Genomic DNA, 15,182 nt, shown 5'->3' on the forward strand with positions numbered 1-15,182 from the left:
CCTCTGTGATTGTCACAAGAGGACTTTTGTCCTTTCTTATAGACTGGCACAATCAGTGATTGAGACCAGTCAGATGGGATTACGTCCAGTTCCCAAATTCTACCTAAGACCTCACTTAGTCTCACTGCTAATACTGAGCCACCATCCTTAAAAATCTCAGGAGTAAACCTGTCAGGGCCTGCTGCTCTCCCTCGTTTCAGATTTCCTGTGGCTTTTTCAACTTCGTAAAGAGACGGAGGACCTACATTAACTTGCCATTCAGGTTGACTAGAGATCGTGGGAAACCGAAATGTGGCTGAAGGCCGGTCGAACTGGTCCCTAAAGTGTTCTGCCCATCGATCCAATCTCCTGGATTGAGAATGTAAAATATGTCCATCTTTCTCGGAGTGTATTTCGCTAACAGTCAGTTTCCTTAACAAGTCTGAACAATTGTCTGCTATTACCTATTGCCGCTGCCTTTTCCATCTTTCTTGCTTTCGCTACCCACCACTGTTCACGATCATTGCGTAGACTTCCTGTCAGCATGCGCTTAAGCTGACCCCGCTCTTCATTATGTTCAGAGCCAGGTGGAATGAGTTTCCGAGCATCTATCAGTGAGATACATGCTACTGAGATCCAGTGTTGCTCCCTAACCTTCTGGTTTACCTTACTAGCAGATATCACTGCTGTTTCCACAGCTTTTCGGATATCATTCCATGCTGCCTCGGGGTGGGCATCACATATATGACTGTCTAACTGTTTTCCTAGTTGTTCCTGAAATATATTCTTAGCTTGACTATCATTAAGTGGGACCCTAAGAGGTTTCCTTGCCACGTCTTTCCTACTTCCAGTAAGACACAGACAAATACGCGCTCTCAGTAGAGCATGATCTGAATCTAAGCATGTGCTCCAGAATGAGCGACAGTCTTCTATCGAGCCCCTCCATCGGTGGCTGATAGCGATGTGATCTATTTGGGTCCAACGTTGGGACGAATTAGGGGGTCGCCATGTTAAAAGATGTTTTTCCTTATGCTTAAAGTTAGTATTTGCAAGGAACAGGTAGTTATCTGAACATAGCTGCAACAGACGGTCGCCATTATCTGTTCTTTGAGCCACGACACCATAAGATCCACCTAGGTGTCTTTCCCCATCGCTTAGTTTACCTACTTGAGCATTAAAGTCACCGGCCACTATTATTACATCAGAGCGCCTAGCTTTTCGGAGAAGGTCGAAAAGCTTTCTGTAAAACTCATCTTTCACATCATCTGAGCTGCAGTCAGTGGGAGAATAGGCAGAGACGACGAAGAGGCAACGACGAGTGTCCCTATCTTTCCGGATTCTTACTGTTCCGTTTAGTCGGACAGCGCGCAAACGACTGTCTACTGGGATCCACTCTAAGAGAGCTAATTCTTCCCTAGGACTCAATGCTATACCTACGCCGACGAGGCCACGGGAAGTAGAATCTGAGCTTCCGGATACACGAAATGTGAATCGAGTTGGTTCTTTGTTTTGGCATGGTGAGGCCAAGTGAATGACACTACTCGGATCCTGTATGCGCGTTTCGGAGACGCAGCACACATCGATGGCGCGGGATTCTAAAGTCTTAGCTAAGGAAGCCTGCTGTCCTATTTGGCACAATGTTCGGACGTTAAAAGTTCCTACGTGTAGTTTAGAGCGTGGTTTCAGGAGAACAGGAATAACGTTCCACGTACTCGAATCGTTTGCCCTAGCGGTGCGAGGTGATAAAGAGACGTGAGGAGGGTTAGTCATGGAGATAAGAGAGGTATTAGGAGGTGTAGGAAGGATTTGAATGTGACCAACTTGGTCTCGTGTGCTGTTACGGGTATGAAGGCTGATGTCACTTCCCCGATGCCCACACCGCGGAAGGGTATTTCTTGAGGAACCTGAAAAGGAAATTGGATTGGTGTTGGTCTTAAAGACCTGTGAGCGTGACTGCAGAGCCCAAGGGACAACTGCTTGAGGCCGGTCGCGCACGGCACTTTCGTGGAAGGTTTTTAATGTGTTAGTTCCGTTCTTCAAAGGGCATTACCGCCGGAGAAGGAAATCCGTGAGGTAAGGTGAGGTGTGACATTTTTAGGGTCGACCTTTTCTAACCCCACCCCTCCTTGTGGGAAGGCAGCATCGCTGTCATGCTGGTTGTCCGAGGGAAACACCTTACTGCTGTCACACCTCTCTACAGTCAGCAGTACGACTTCGCCCTCAGACCTTCAGTTGCTGCTTTTAGTCTTACCGTTCACCAATCGACCTGCCTGGCATGGTAGAACCTGCAGGAACATATGTTCCAGCCAATATAGCTCGGTTGGGTCATCACGATAGACAAGCTCGACCACCGCGTCAAGTTAGCAGCTTCGGTCGAGCTTTTATATATTATTACCAGTGAACTAACTACTATGAATTCGGTGTTCATCTTGTTGTGCTAATGAAGTATGGCAACTTAGACAGGTGCATATATATGCCTGGTCCTACTTTGTAGCTGGCTGACTGACTGACTGCTAATATCACCCATATGTTCAGAGTTAAATAGTTCAGGCAAGGTTTTAATGTAACCCAATGGTTGAAAGTCTAGAGCTTTAAGCACCAAGTTACTGAACCAAGGTGACAAGATTAGGAGAAATGAGTCTTCGTAATAGCGGCCTCCTTGAGGGACGCTAAGATTGGTACAAAAATGCTAGTCCCTTTGAGCAACGCTAAGCGACTATGGAATTTTTATACCTTTACTTGACCAGCTAGTAAATAGACTGGCAGGATAAAAAATTTACCATCATAATCGAAAGACTTGAATGTGCCACGCGACGATACCTATCGTCTATTGTTAGTAATGATGTTATTTAGTTAAAAGTTACTCAAAGGAAGAAGTGAGGAATCCCTAATAAACCTACATGAAAAGTAGTGTTTTACGTAATGCTGCTTACGTTCCGTGCCGTCTTTACAGCGTGGTGTCACAACAGAACTTCCTTAATTCCTAAGCATTTTGCTAACTAGACAAGGTTTCTTTATACAAAGTTCCTGACGAAGTGGTTGCGAACTGGGTCTACTTTTCGGAATTCGCTCGGAAGACCGAGTCACTATTTTGACTCCAAATAACTTGTTGTTACAACAGTTTTACTAACAGTTCGTTTTAACTGCTATATTAAGAGTCTAAATAAACTTTTCGAGCTACAGAAAACAAACCAACAAGTTCCGAGATCACGTACATTTAGGTAAAAAGTAGACAAATCCTTTGTAAGTCCAGCGACACTCCAAACCAATGACAATACGAAAACTTTCTTTTCACCATCGTATGAGAAAAGAGACTTCCTGTCGCATTTCCTAATTATCACGCCTAATTTTTGTCAAGGAATGTCTCTCTAATTTCTCTTTTCGGTATGTTTAGTAGGTTGCTTTATGACCGTCAGTGTGAGACGAAAAGGCGACGTCTAGAAGTGTACATGTACTAATCTAAATCAAAGAACACAGAAATAATATTAACACGTTACACTGAACTGTGAATCAGTATTGAAACATGCGATCATTAGGTCACAGAACTAACTTGCAAATACGCTGGATTCTATATTTATGTGCATTTTTCACCTGAAACTACAGTGTTTCAATCATGCAAGACCTATCTAAGACCACATTGAACCCATTTCAAATAAAATTAAGTGATAGGCGTGTTACATCGCAGCCCCACGAACGGTCGAGAGCAACAGACCTGAAACAAGGTGTCTGGAAACCATACTTCAAATTTAACCTTACAAAAGCCGTCTTTTAGCGGAAATAAATCACGGTTAAGGAGAAAAGCAAGAACCTTACAATCTAAGTAGGGATTATGACGCCTTGGCAGTTGTAGCTTCTTTACCAAACGTCCCGCCTGCAAGAATTACCTCATTCACCGAAAATGGACAAAGCATACTTCAGTTTCAATTTTGCCCTCAAACAGAATTCATGGCTCACCTTTGGACAGATCCCAATGTATTCTTATTAATTTGAAGTGAGTAAGAAAACGCAAAGTCTCCACACTCTAAATAGGACTGAATAAATCTACTAAAGATTCGGTGGAATGTCCCACTATCAAACTAACCGAAAATGAGCTTCAATGGTACCAGTGGAAGCTTCGCATGGAAAGTATTTTCGTCACAGTTTATTTCACAGAGCATCAAGATTCCCATATCTTCTCCAACTTGGGAAACTTCTAGTGAGGAATTACCTGAATTGTATATGTAACTTGTCGCGCTTCTCGAACGCGAAGTTTAGTCCTAACGTGATTTGCATTTATCAAACTTTTGCTGTGTTCTTACGCAACAAATGTACCATTTCAGTTCTAAAGAATCTATCCTGAGCTATACGTTCGGTAGATTACTTTTTTGAGTTTCACCATGTTTAATAGTTAACTGTGGTTTTGCCTCAGCTTACTATTCGGTTTTTTTGTTTTTCACGTAAAGACTAGTTCAGTTTATCTCACTCGTTTTTATCCATTTTTGTCCGTTTTCAGTGTGTCTTTTAGTCTATTTACACGGTCTTAGGCTTTTCTAAGCATCTATAACATAGTTTGCTTCAACATAGTCATGAAAAACTCATGCAAACGTCCGGGATGCCGTTTTGCTGTTGCAACTGACATGCAGTGCGACAACTACCAAGGTTGGATCCGCGAAGCGTGCACAGATCTGACGGCAACTGCTTACAACAGACTCAGCAAGTCGGACCGAAAGTGGATAGTGTCACGCGCAGCACGGGCGCTGTAGTTTTGCTGAGTAACATCATCGTCCTACTGACAGGTCTGTGCAACAATTTATCAGCGAACTTGGATAACGACAGTAAAAAACGGGCAAACAAACAAGACCGCGCAATGAGCACAAGAGTAGGGATGTCGACAGGTATACCATCGATGGAGAATCCATAAGCACTAATGATGAAGCTCAGCACCATCATTACGTCGACGGTATTAGACTCCCTAGGTAAACTCGGGTCTCCCAGCTCAGGGTCCCTGAGCACAACAGTGGTTCCCAAAACCCTGTAGGTGACTCGACCCACGTTAGCGGAGCCCAAAAGAACCAGGTGTCACCGCCTAAGCTGAGCATCTCAAGTGTTGTTGTACGGAAAACAACTGGTGATTTGGTCGCACAGTCTACCCCCAAGAATGTTCGTCCGAACATCAAACAGCCCAAAATTAAAAAACGTGCCTTGACCTCCAAACAACAAGGTATTAAACCTGAACCCATCGGGAAACCTGGTAAATCAACAACAGTTCGTGACGATTCTCTCATAAACATGAATCTCATTGACAATCCTGACCGTCCTCTCAGTCTTTAGGACAAAAATGATAGGATGCTCTGAGGTGAACTGAACAAGAAGCGCAAACGTCCCAGAATCGAGCCTTTGACGGTCATCCGGCTCACTCAAGGAAAGGATTCTAAGCATCTAAATCACCCGAGGCTTCCTCGAGTAACACTTAAGAATGCTACCGACGTAGAGGACGTCTTGCTAGCCAGTCACTTGCTGAAATCCGATGGTAACGTTAGAATATTGCCCGACATACCGTACTCTGAGCGCAATATCATACGGGACACCCCTAAAGAATCACGTGAGAAGTTTTTCCGCGGAAGAAACATAATTGTGCAAGGTATACAGGAAAATACGGACCCTACTCAATCAAACTCTGACATCAGGGGATAGAGATTCATCAAACAGTCCTTGAGGCTCAAACACATACTGACTCAGCATGTGACGAGACTAGCCAAGAAGGATGGTGATCCTAGACCCCATCTAACGAAGATAACCTTCCCATCATCCCACATGGAGGCTGCAACTCTGGAAGCATTTCGTCCAAACAGACGTCCACTGACACCTGGAATCCACATGCACCCGGATAGGCCATATGGAACTAGGACCAAACACAAAGGCAAGTTGGAGCTGATCATTCCACTTGTGGACTGTCTAGATGTGTAAAGGACAAAGCCTACCACCTCGGCGAACCTCATATAGGTAAGCTACCTGCCCATTCACGTGAGGCTCATACAGACAAACAGGAAGAAGCTCACGCGTTCCAAATTGAAAGCATAAACTGCTTATATATGAACGCCACGAGTCTACCAAACAAATTGAATGAATTACGTGAACTTATCAACGCTAATAAGGCCCCTCTAATAGGAATATCTGAAACATGTATATCTTCTAAGTTCTCGGACCAAGAGTTAGCATTACCTGGGATGTCTTTGTTCCGCAACAACAGGAAATCAGGAATTGAGGGTGGAGTAGCCCTATACATATGTTCTTGCTTGGAGGTGCATCAAGTTCATAACCTCGAATTTAACAATCTTGAGGAATCCATATGGGGCTCTGTAAGATTGTCTAGTACTTCGAGGTCTCTAGTCGGAGTCATTTACAAGAAGCCAACTGCCGACATCGAGTACGATAGTCGTATGCTGGAAGGGCTATCCCGTTCTACTCGTCCCGGTTTCACACACATCCTGATTCTAGGGGACTTTAATCTCCCTAGAGTCAACTTCATGGGTCACACGTATACTGGAGGCGATAACTCAATTGAAGCTCGGTTCTTCAACCTCATCGACGACTTGGGATTATACGAAAATGTGAGGTCGGGAACTCGTTGGAGAAATAGTCGGACACCATCGCGCTTAGACTTTGTATTCACAAACGAAGAATTTCTAGTTGACAACCTCTCAATCCTGGCTCCCTGGGAAAAAGCGATCATGCCGTCATAGCCTTCAGTTTTGTCAGCAAGGCTAAGCTAAGCTATTCCACCAATAACTTGCGTTGGAATTTTAAACAGTTGAATGTGCCAGCTCTACACGACTATCTACAACAGGTGGATTGGGATGTTCACCCTCAACTCGATGTGGACGGTCATTGGGACTTCTTACTGCACACGCTCATATGTGCTACAAACCATTCAGTTCCTCAAACGGTTCCCAAAAGCTGCAAGCCACCTACAATAATCAAGAACCGTACCCTTCGCCTCCTAAGCCGCAAAAGGCACTGTTGGGCGGAATACAAACGAACTGACAATGACGGAGCGTACAGGCAATATAAACATATAAGGAATATATGCACGAAGGCTATAAGAGAAGACAGGCTTCAGTACCAGAAAAAGTTTATGGACAAATTCGCCTCTAATCCTAAAAGCTTATTCCGTTATGCAGCCACTCTTCGTCAAGCCAAAACTGGAGTTTCTCAACTAGTAGGTCTTAACGGCCCGACCAACAACGATGGCGACACCGCTAACCTTCTGTCTGAACACTACTCTCAGACATTTCAACCGGCCGACATTAACTTTACTGATGACAGTTTCATCTGCGATTCCATAGGACTTTTCGAAGTGAAACTAAGCGCTGACTTGGTGTTCCGGAAATTGCAGCACTTAAGACTAGACACTTCTCCTGACCCGGATATGGTCCAGTCTGCTATACTGAGGGGAGCAGCCTCAATCCTGGCAATGCCGCTTAGCGTGATGTTCTCACACTCGCTAAGCCGAGGCAAACTACCGGAAAATTGGAAGTAGGCTCACATTACACCAATTTTCAAAGGAGGTCGACGCAATGAACCTTCAAGTTATCGGCCGGTGGCTCTTCTGTCATTACCTTCAAAACTCATGGAGTCCCTGATATGCTACGGTTTATACGACTATCTACTTTCCCTAAATTTCTTCTCATCTCATTAGCATGGTTTCAGGAAGGGCTACTCTTGTATAACCAACCTGCTGACTGCGGTGGACAGATGGACAAGCATCCTCAATCTCAAGGGAAAGGTTGACATCATCTACCTAGATTTCGCAAAGGCTTTTGATAAGGTTAACCATTTATGTCTTATCAATAAGCTCAAACGACTAGGTATCAAACCACGTCTAATCGATTGGCTTACTAGTTAACTTCACATTATCTCAGGTTATGGAATGTCCTAGTGGGGTCCTCCAAGGCTCAGTACTAGGACCTCTTCTCTTCTTGATCTACATAAATGATCTTTCTCAACAAGTAACGTCAGACTTATTACTTTTTGCCGATGACGTGAAACTTTGGAGAGAGATACGCAACCAAGACGATATACAGGCACTTCAAGAGGATCTGACTCGACTTCAAATTTGGGCAGATAATGATGGACTTACCTTTAACATTTCAAAGTTTAAAGTAGTCCATCTGCGACATGTCGTAGACTACAGATATAACTTATGTACCCCTCTCTAGTAGTATCCCAAGTCGAAAAAGATTTAGGAGTCCTGGTGCCCTACGATTTAGAGTCTTACGCTAACTGTGACAAAAATGCCTTCCGAGCAAACCTTGCACTGGCAACATTGAAGCGCACTTTTGGTCAGTTTGACGGAAGAAATTTCCATATAATCCTCAATAGTTTTATCCGTCCCCATTTAGAGTACAGAAACATAGTATTTCCCCCCTCACTCCAAAAGGATAAGGATACTTTAGAGCGTATCCAACGGCGAGCCACGAAATCAGTTCGAGGACTCAAATTTAAGCCTTACGAAGAGCGCCTCCATTCACTTAACGTTTACCTATTAGAGTATAGACGTCTTAGAGGTGACCTTCTGATGGCTTATAGTATGTTTAACAATTCTGGTCATCCTCTTAAACACCTACTTAAGCTTAGTTCCAACACTAACCTAAGAGGTAACACCCAGAAACTGGAGACACAACATAGCAGAACGGACTGTAGATACAACTTCTACTCCTTAAGAGTTGTCAAATGCTGGAATTCGCTGCCGGCCGAGCTAGTCCAAGCGACTTCCCAGGAGTCCTTTAAGAGGCAACTTGATCTATTCTTAAGGATTAAGGATAGTATCATACTATGATTTACCAATTTCCTTTTCCTCTTTTATTGTTAACATACCTAGGTCCCTGCCTGGAGGATTTGGTGGTCCCCTGCTACTAGACACGGAAGCCTGTGAAGCGAAAGCTTCTTCTATTCCGTCCACAACCATTTGAACAATTTGAACAGTTTAAAAACACATTCATTTGACAGTTGAAAAACCAAACGTCTATGTCTTCACGAATAAATTTGGGCAGTAAAATTGGACAGAAAAATAAAGTTTTAGCGGCACTGGATAAGCGCGATATAAGAAAAACAGTCTATTATTAATCCTTATTTTCACTTTAACATTCACGATTGATTTTTACTTATGTTAACCCATCATTATGCTTAATTTGCAAAATTTCCATCGATTGTCTCAAAATGACTCGGACTTCACTGTTCCTGCATTTTCTTACAAATTGCATTTTCTTTCCATTCATTATTGTTCGATCCTTCTATCTTTCTGCTGCCAGACCTTCTGTTCACGACTAACATTATATACTACTTATGTCAATAAAATTAGCACACACCACACCATCACTTTTATTCATATTAAATTTATTGTTCTATCTTTAACTTAAGTGTGTTCTCCATCATATGTCGGTAATTGTTACGACACGATGAATCAGTGTTGTCAGTCATGTAACCTCCACGTATGACCTTATAGATTAGGCAGTTACGTCATGAGAAATCTACAATCTTAAAATTAGATCTATTATCAGAGCAGTACTAATAATGAAGTAGACCATAATTCGACACAGTCACCCAATATGGTAGATGCCAGAGTTCAGAGTATCAAGTACGACAGAAATAGAACGGTAGTCAAGAATTTCAACGATATCCAAGAAGTGATTACTCTAAAGGGATTATTAACAATATAATAATGGCGAATGGACTAAAGGAGAAACAGAATATTTAAAGATACAATTAACAACGAAAGAAATGACTCACAAATATAAGAAAGAAAGTAAAAGTCATTGAAAAGCATACATGTACGGATTATTTCTCATATTTTCGTACGGATATGAAAGTGGGTTCTACAGACATAAATGACTATATGGTTTATAATTTGTAGCAATTTTATCCATAAATAAATTTTCCAGTGGACTTCTTCAAATTTTAATGTTGCAAGTCTGCATGAAGCAAAATATCGATAAATGTGCAGCCAAAACATTTTCTTGTGAGAAATAATGTACTATACCACAAAAGATCGGTGATAAGCACAATATTTAAGTATTTAAGAATCAACAAGAGTATATATAAAAAAGTGAGATAAAATTTCTATCTACAGTAATCAGGCCAAATAGTTAACACTTTCAGTAGCCAGTCGAAGAGCAACATCAATTAACCTTTTCATGATGTAGCATTGAGCACAGCCAACCAATACCTCATTATCAATGGTACGGCACCATACAATAGCAAAATGAAATGGTAATGACAAATCATAACTATAGTCAAATAATGAGATTGAAAGCCTTTACCCCGCAAAACTTCTTAACTTTATTTACAACTGATACTTTTATACTTTTAAGCTGATATCGGGTCCAGTGATTAAAAGTCCCCTAGAGTCAAGCCTTTAGGGGACGAAGTAATTTATACTAAGCTATATAGAACTGTTTGATCGAGTTGAAGTGTTACTTCAAAGAAAAAAAACAGTAACTTTAAAAAGTCGCTCAAAAGCTGATAGTAGTAAAGCTAGTCACGTTGTAATATGAATTACCTAAAACTAATTTCACAATCCAATATTTTTCCCAATGTTTGTGAGCCATTATGCACCTAGTCACCGTATCTCGCTAGAGGGATTTGCTCATGATAGTAACTACATTCCTTTTTAAGGAATGCTACTTAATCTCCGGTCTATCAAAGCAAATAATTCTTAGTAGTTATAGATGAACTTTTAAGAGAAGCTATTTTGAACGAATGGAATTTGGAGATTGTGGAGCTTACAGAGGCGTGTGCTGGTTTCCTGGGTAGTTTGTTTTTTTTGCTTGTTCCATACTTGCAGAGTGCAAACAAACAGCTTGCTTAGCTTGATCAGTTACCCAATCCAGTAAAGGGTTAAGATTGCGTAAGCTGCTCAACTTATACAACACTACGTTGGAGCAAGACCTTCCTTGAGTCACTAGCCCAAATTACTTGACCTGATTACCGTTCTACAACAGTATTATGGAAAGAACTGAATATATTTAACTGATGAGAACTGTTATACTGAATAATGAACACACTTTTAGATGTATTTTCTTCGATTAACCTTTGACCTTGTCTGTTTATATTTTCGGCATGAACATGTTGGTTTCAGTTTGTTTTTTGGTTTGGCATTTTGGAAATTTTCGTTCCGAAGACCTGAAGATTGAAAAACGATATATTTGTGTTGATTACTTGTAATTTACGAATAAACGTTGGTATTTGAGTTTGAATTAGTTCGCTTTTTAGTTGGGTTGTAGGTTATTAGTGAATCAATAAACCGTGCTTCAATAATGGACGAGAACAAAATCTGGACGAAACGCAGTGTGGTTTAAAGAATGAACTATATGGCTATATTTTGTTAAAAACAGAAACGAACAAAATTGGAAACGCAGAGTCACTTTGCATAATACCCTAACCTCATTAAGTTGGTCATTATTATTTACAAAAAGACATGCTTCCATTAACACATATAGTGAATCCTCACAAAGATGATAAACATGCACCTTTTGAGTTTGAGAAAACCAACCCAAATGAGTTAAAAATACATGTAATCTTGTTCTCCTACAGAAGTTGGATAGCACTAAACAACCAAAGCTGCCGATGCAATAGACCCATTTATTACCCGGGAGAAACTTTAGAACATCAGAATGAATCTAAATAAACCTTGCCCTCATACTCACTTGAACGAAGCAGCAATTGTTATGGGGAGGGGGGAATATTGAGACAGCTGTAACTTTAAGAACTATCTTATGGAGAATTATCACATGTACTTCTATTGTATAAGTAACAGACATGTTAGCTATTGTACCCTTCGTCTGCGTTTCACGCTGTTTCAATTGTTGTCGACAATTTACGAATTTATCACCTGAGCTCTCCTCTATTCATGGTCTTATTCTGTATACATTGCGAGTTCCTATCCATATGGATATCAGATAAGTGAATTACTCTCCATTAATGTATGAGTTGGGTTGTCAAATGGAAGTCTACTTCGATATTACTACATTTATCTTTGTTACTATAATAAGAGACATTACCACAAAACTGTAGACTCGTCATGACGTCATTACCTGGTTTATAAGACCTTGCGTTGAAGTCACATCATAGTGTGCACTGACTCCTTATATCGCGACAATCGGCAATAAGACGTTTAGTACATTTGAAGGACACACTTCGACTGGAGATAAAATAATATACTCCACGTGAAAAGGTATGAGCTACACAGATGACCACTCCTACTAGGCTGAGCCATGTCATGCAGATATAGTGTTCCCATGTTTTCAATTATTGACGTTCCCTAGGTGCTACATGTTAGATGTAAATCTCAGTAATTATATGCCCAGTTTCAATGAGAGTATGGTTAGGGACCAAGCACCACAAAGTCACATAACTTAAGTGGTACACAACAGGACAGAGATCTTCTGAGTAAATGCTGTTGCTCGTTGGGCATGGTGATGGTAGTAAATTCGAAAGCTACTTGCACTACGAGCGGTAAGAGAAATAACCAGTGGATAGACGCGGTGATCTACTACCAGTACAGGTATCTGAACAACTTGTGGATAAAACAAAAGTAATTTATGTTTTTATGAGACTGAAAATAATACTCTCTAAAACTCGAATAAGACAGAATGAATTACTAAGACCCATTCCCAACATTTCCAGATTCAAATCGACTACAGGGAACATCGAGGAGACTTTCTTCCTAAACCCCAAGTTTTGTGTTATCGTTTTCTACCCAAGCGTTTCGATTTTATTTTGGTCAGCAGACTGAAGTGTGACCGGTGAGGTTTTTGACACATCTCAGGTTTGCTCTGAAAAATGAGACTAAATACCACGCCGGTAGCCACAGAAACGCTCAAGACTAAATGTCTGTCCCTAACATAAAACGAGTGACTCTTCAGGCACCTCTTTTCAGTCGTTGAGTCCTGTCGGGGGGTGCTCGTTTCCCATATTCTTGGGAGTCTGTTTGGACCAAATACATGGTTGACTACATATGGTTGATTTGACACCAAAGTTATAGTGATAACAACAGCACTTCCCAGATTGTCTGGACGTTTGTGACCTGCCCTGTGACTTGTGTCTCGGTCGTTGCGGTGACTTGCTCCTGTTTCTACGGCCCATTCGCATTTCGGTTACAGCTTTTGTGAGACTCTTAACACTTATAATGAGTCCTGATGGTTCTTTGTTTCGTGTGTGATGTATCGTAGATGACCCAGTTAGGGACTTCGTCCCATTATTCTCTCTGCGATACGCGCTGAGTAAGATGGAGAGGTGTTCAGGTATTGAGCACCGAAACAGTGTTGGATGTAGCATAGGAATAATATATATATAACTTGTGTTACACTTAAATTAAATTCTCAGACCCGTTTTATCTTCACTATGCATATATGACTCATACATATTGATATTTTATTACCCTTTTCATTTAATTGTAACTTTCATAGCATCACTCTAAACTATAACTGCACAAACATTTATTCTAGCGTCATATCTTACTGCAATTATAAGTTATTTTTTCTTAGTTATTTTTTGTTACTAATTTGACGATATATACATAGTCGTTTATTCTTGTTCTGTGTTCGTAAACATGCCTATTAGACTGGTTGCGTATTTCACGTCTCCTTTGTTTCTATTCCCTTATTTTCTCCATTTCCTTCTTTAAACTCAATTCAATATTCTTCTCAATTGCACAGACCCGATTTATTATTATTAATATTCTACTATTATTGCTCTAAATTTTTTTTAATGGCAAGTATAATGCTGACATTATTGAAAATTGTGTATTATTGCATTTTTTGAAGAAACCCGAAATGGTTTCTTCACAACACTTATGTACCCATAAGATGTTTGTGAATAATAATAATAATAATAATAGTAATAATAATAATGAAAGGCGTAACGAATAACTTAAACACGAATACTTTGTGATAAAAAACAATATATATGTAAACGTATATACATATAAGGAGTTTATGTTGAAGATGATCAGAAGGTTTACTCTACGACTAAGAAAACAAAAGTAATAAGCAAAACAGAAATTAACATTGTGTTCAAAACGGGGCTCACCTATTTCTTGCTGGTGAGAAGCTTCATTTGATCTTTCGAAGAAGACAGACTAGTAGTGAATAGGTCTTCAGTTAGATCGTGGAGCAGAACAGATTGAGCGCCTAGTTATCCTTTTCAAACACACAAGGCTTTTTCGACATTCAATACAGAATAATAAGAAATAGGAAGTGGATACATACTTAAGCTCTGATATTTTGACATTACTAAGATGTTTACGTCCAATTGTTAAGTAATCAACTCAATTTGTTACAGTTTTACCTCTAAACTAACACAAAATTTCGTATTTACCCAAGGCTCAATACAGAAAACAGCTTCTACATCCTGTCTCCTTACCTTAACAGGGAAAGTATCATGATGCCTTATGTTATATCCGGTGAAGATTAAATAACAGGTAACTTCCGAGGACTATTCATGGACTAATATTCTATAAACATTCTTATTGTATAACTACTCAACAATTACACTATGTATATTTATATTCCTTTTATGATAAGCTTTATTTTGACCTATAATTTATTATTGTACGATTTACGGTTCTTAAGTTATGTTCAGTTTATTAACTACTGCCTCCCACATTCACAGCCACTTTTTGAGCTTATTTGTGTACAAGTATTATTTCCTATTTTATGGTACGTTGAGGTTTGTCTGATTGATATATAAACCAAGTATGTCTGAAATAAAGGATCTGCTCTGATTCGGAAGCTGGTATTGTGTTCTGTACTCAAGTGGAAGGGCTCGTAAGACATAGGACCAATAAGGACGCTAAACTGCCCACACCGGTTGAACGTCATTGGTTGGCCTAGTGTGAAGATTCGTATAAGTCGTATTCGGATTGGTAGATAGATCGTGCGATAGAAAAACCAGACATCACAAGGTCATAACACCTTATATAGCAAATAATTATCTTTAACCAAATAGGTCAGTCAGATGGGCTGGTATATACTTGTCAGACTGTCATAGGTATAACAGATATGCAAACAGGGATTAACGGTCGAAAGTCTACCAATAACACGCTATTAGAATAAAAGCATCATCGCCAGTAGTTATTGTCTTCCACAATTTGTGGAGGCTCGGGGGTGGCTCCTTAAGAAAGCCATTTACTTCGCTTTGGAAACCCTGACATCACAGCCCTCACA

This window comes from Schistosoma haematobium, chromosome 1 (genome assembly GCF_000699445.3).
Source record: "Schistosoma haematobium chromosome 1, whole genome shotgun sequence".
Taxonomy (NCBI): domain Eukaryota; kingdom Metazoa; phylum Platyhelminthes; class Trematoda; order Strigeidida; family Schistosomatidae; genus Schistosoma; species Schistosoma haematobium.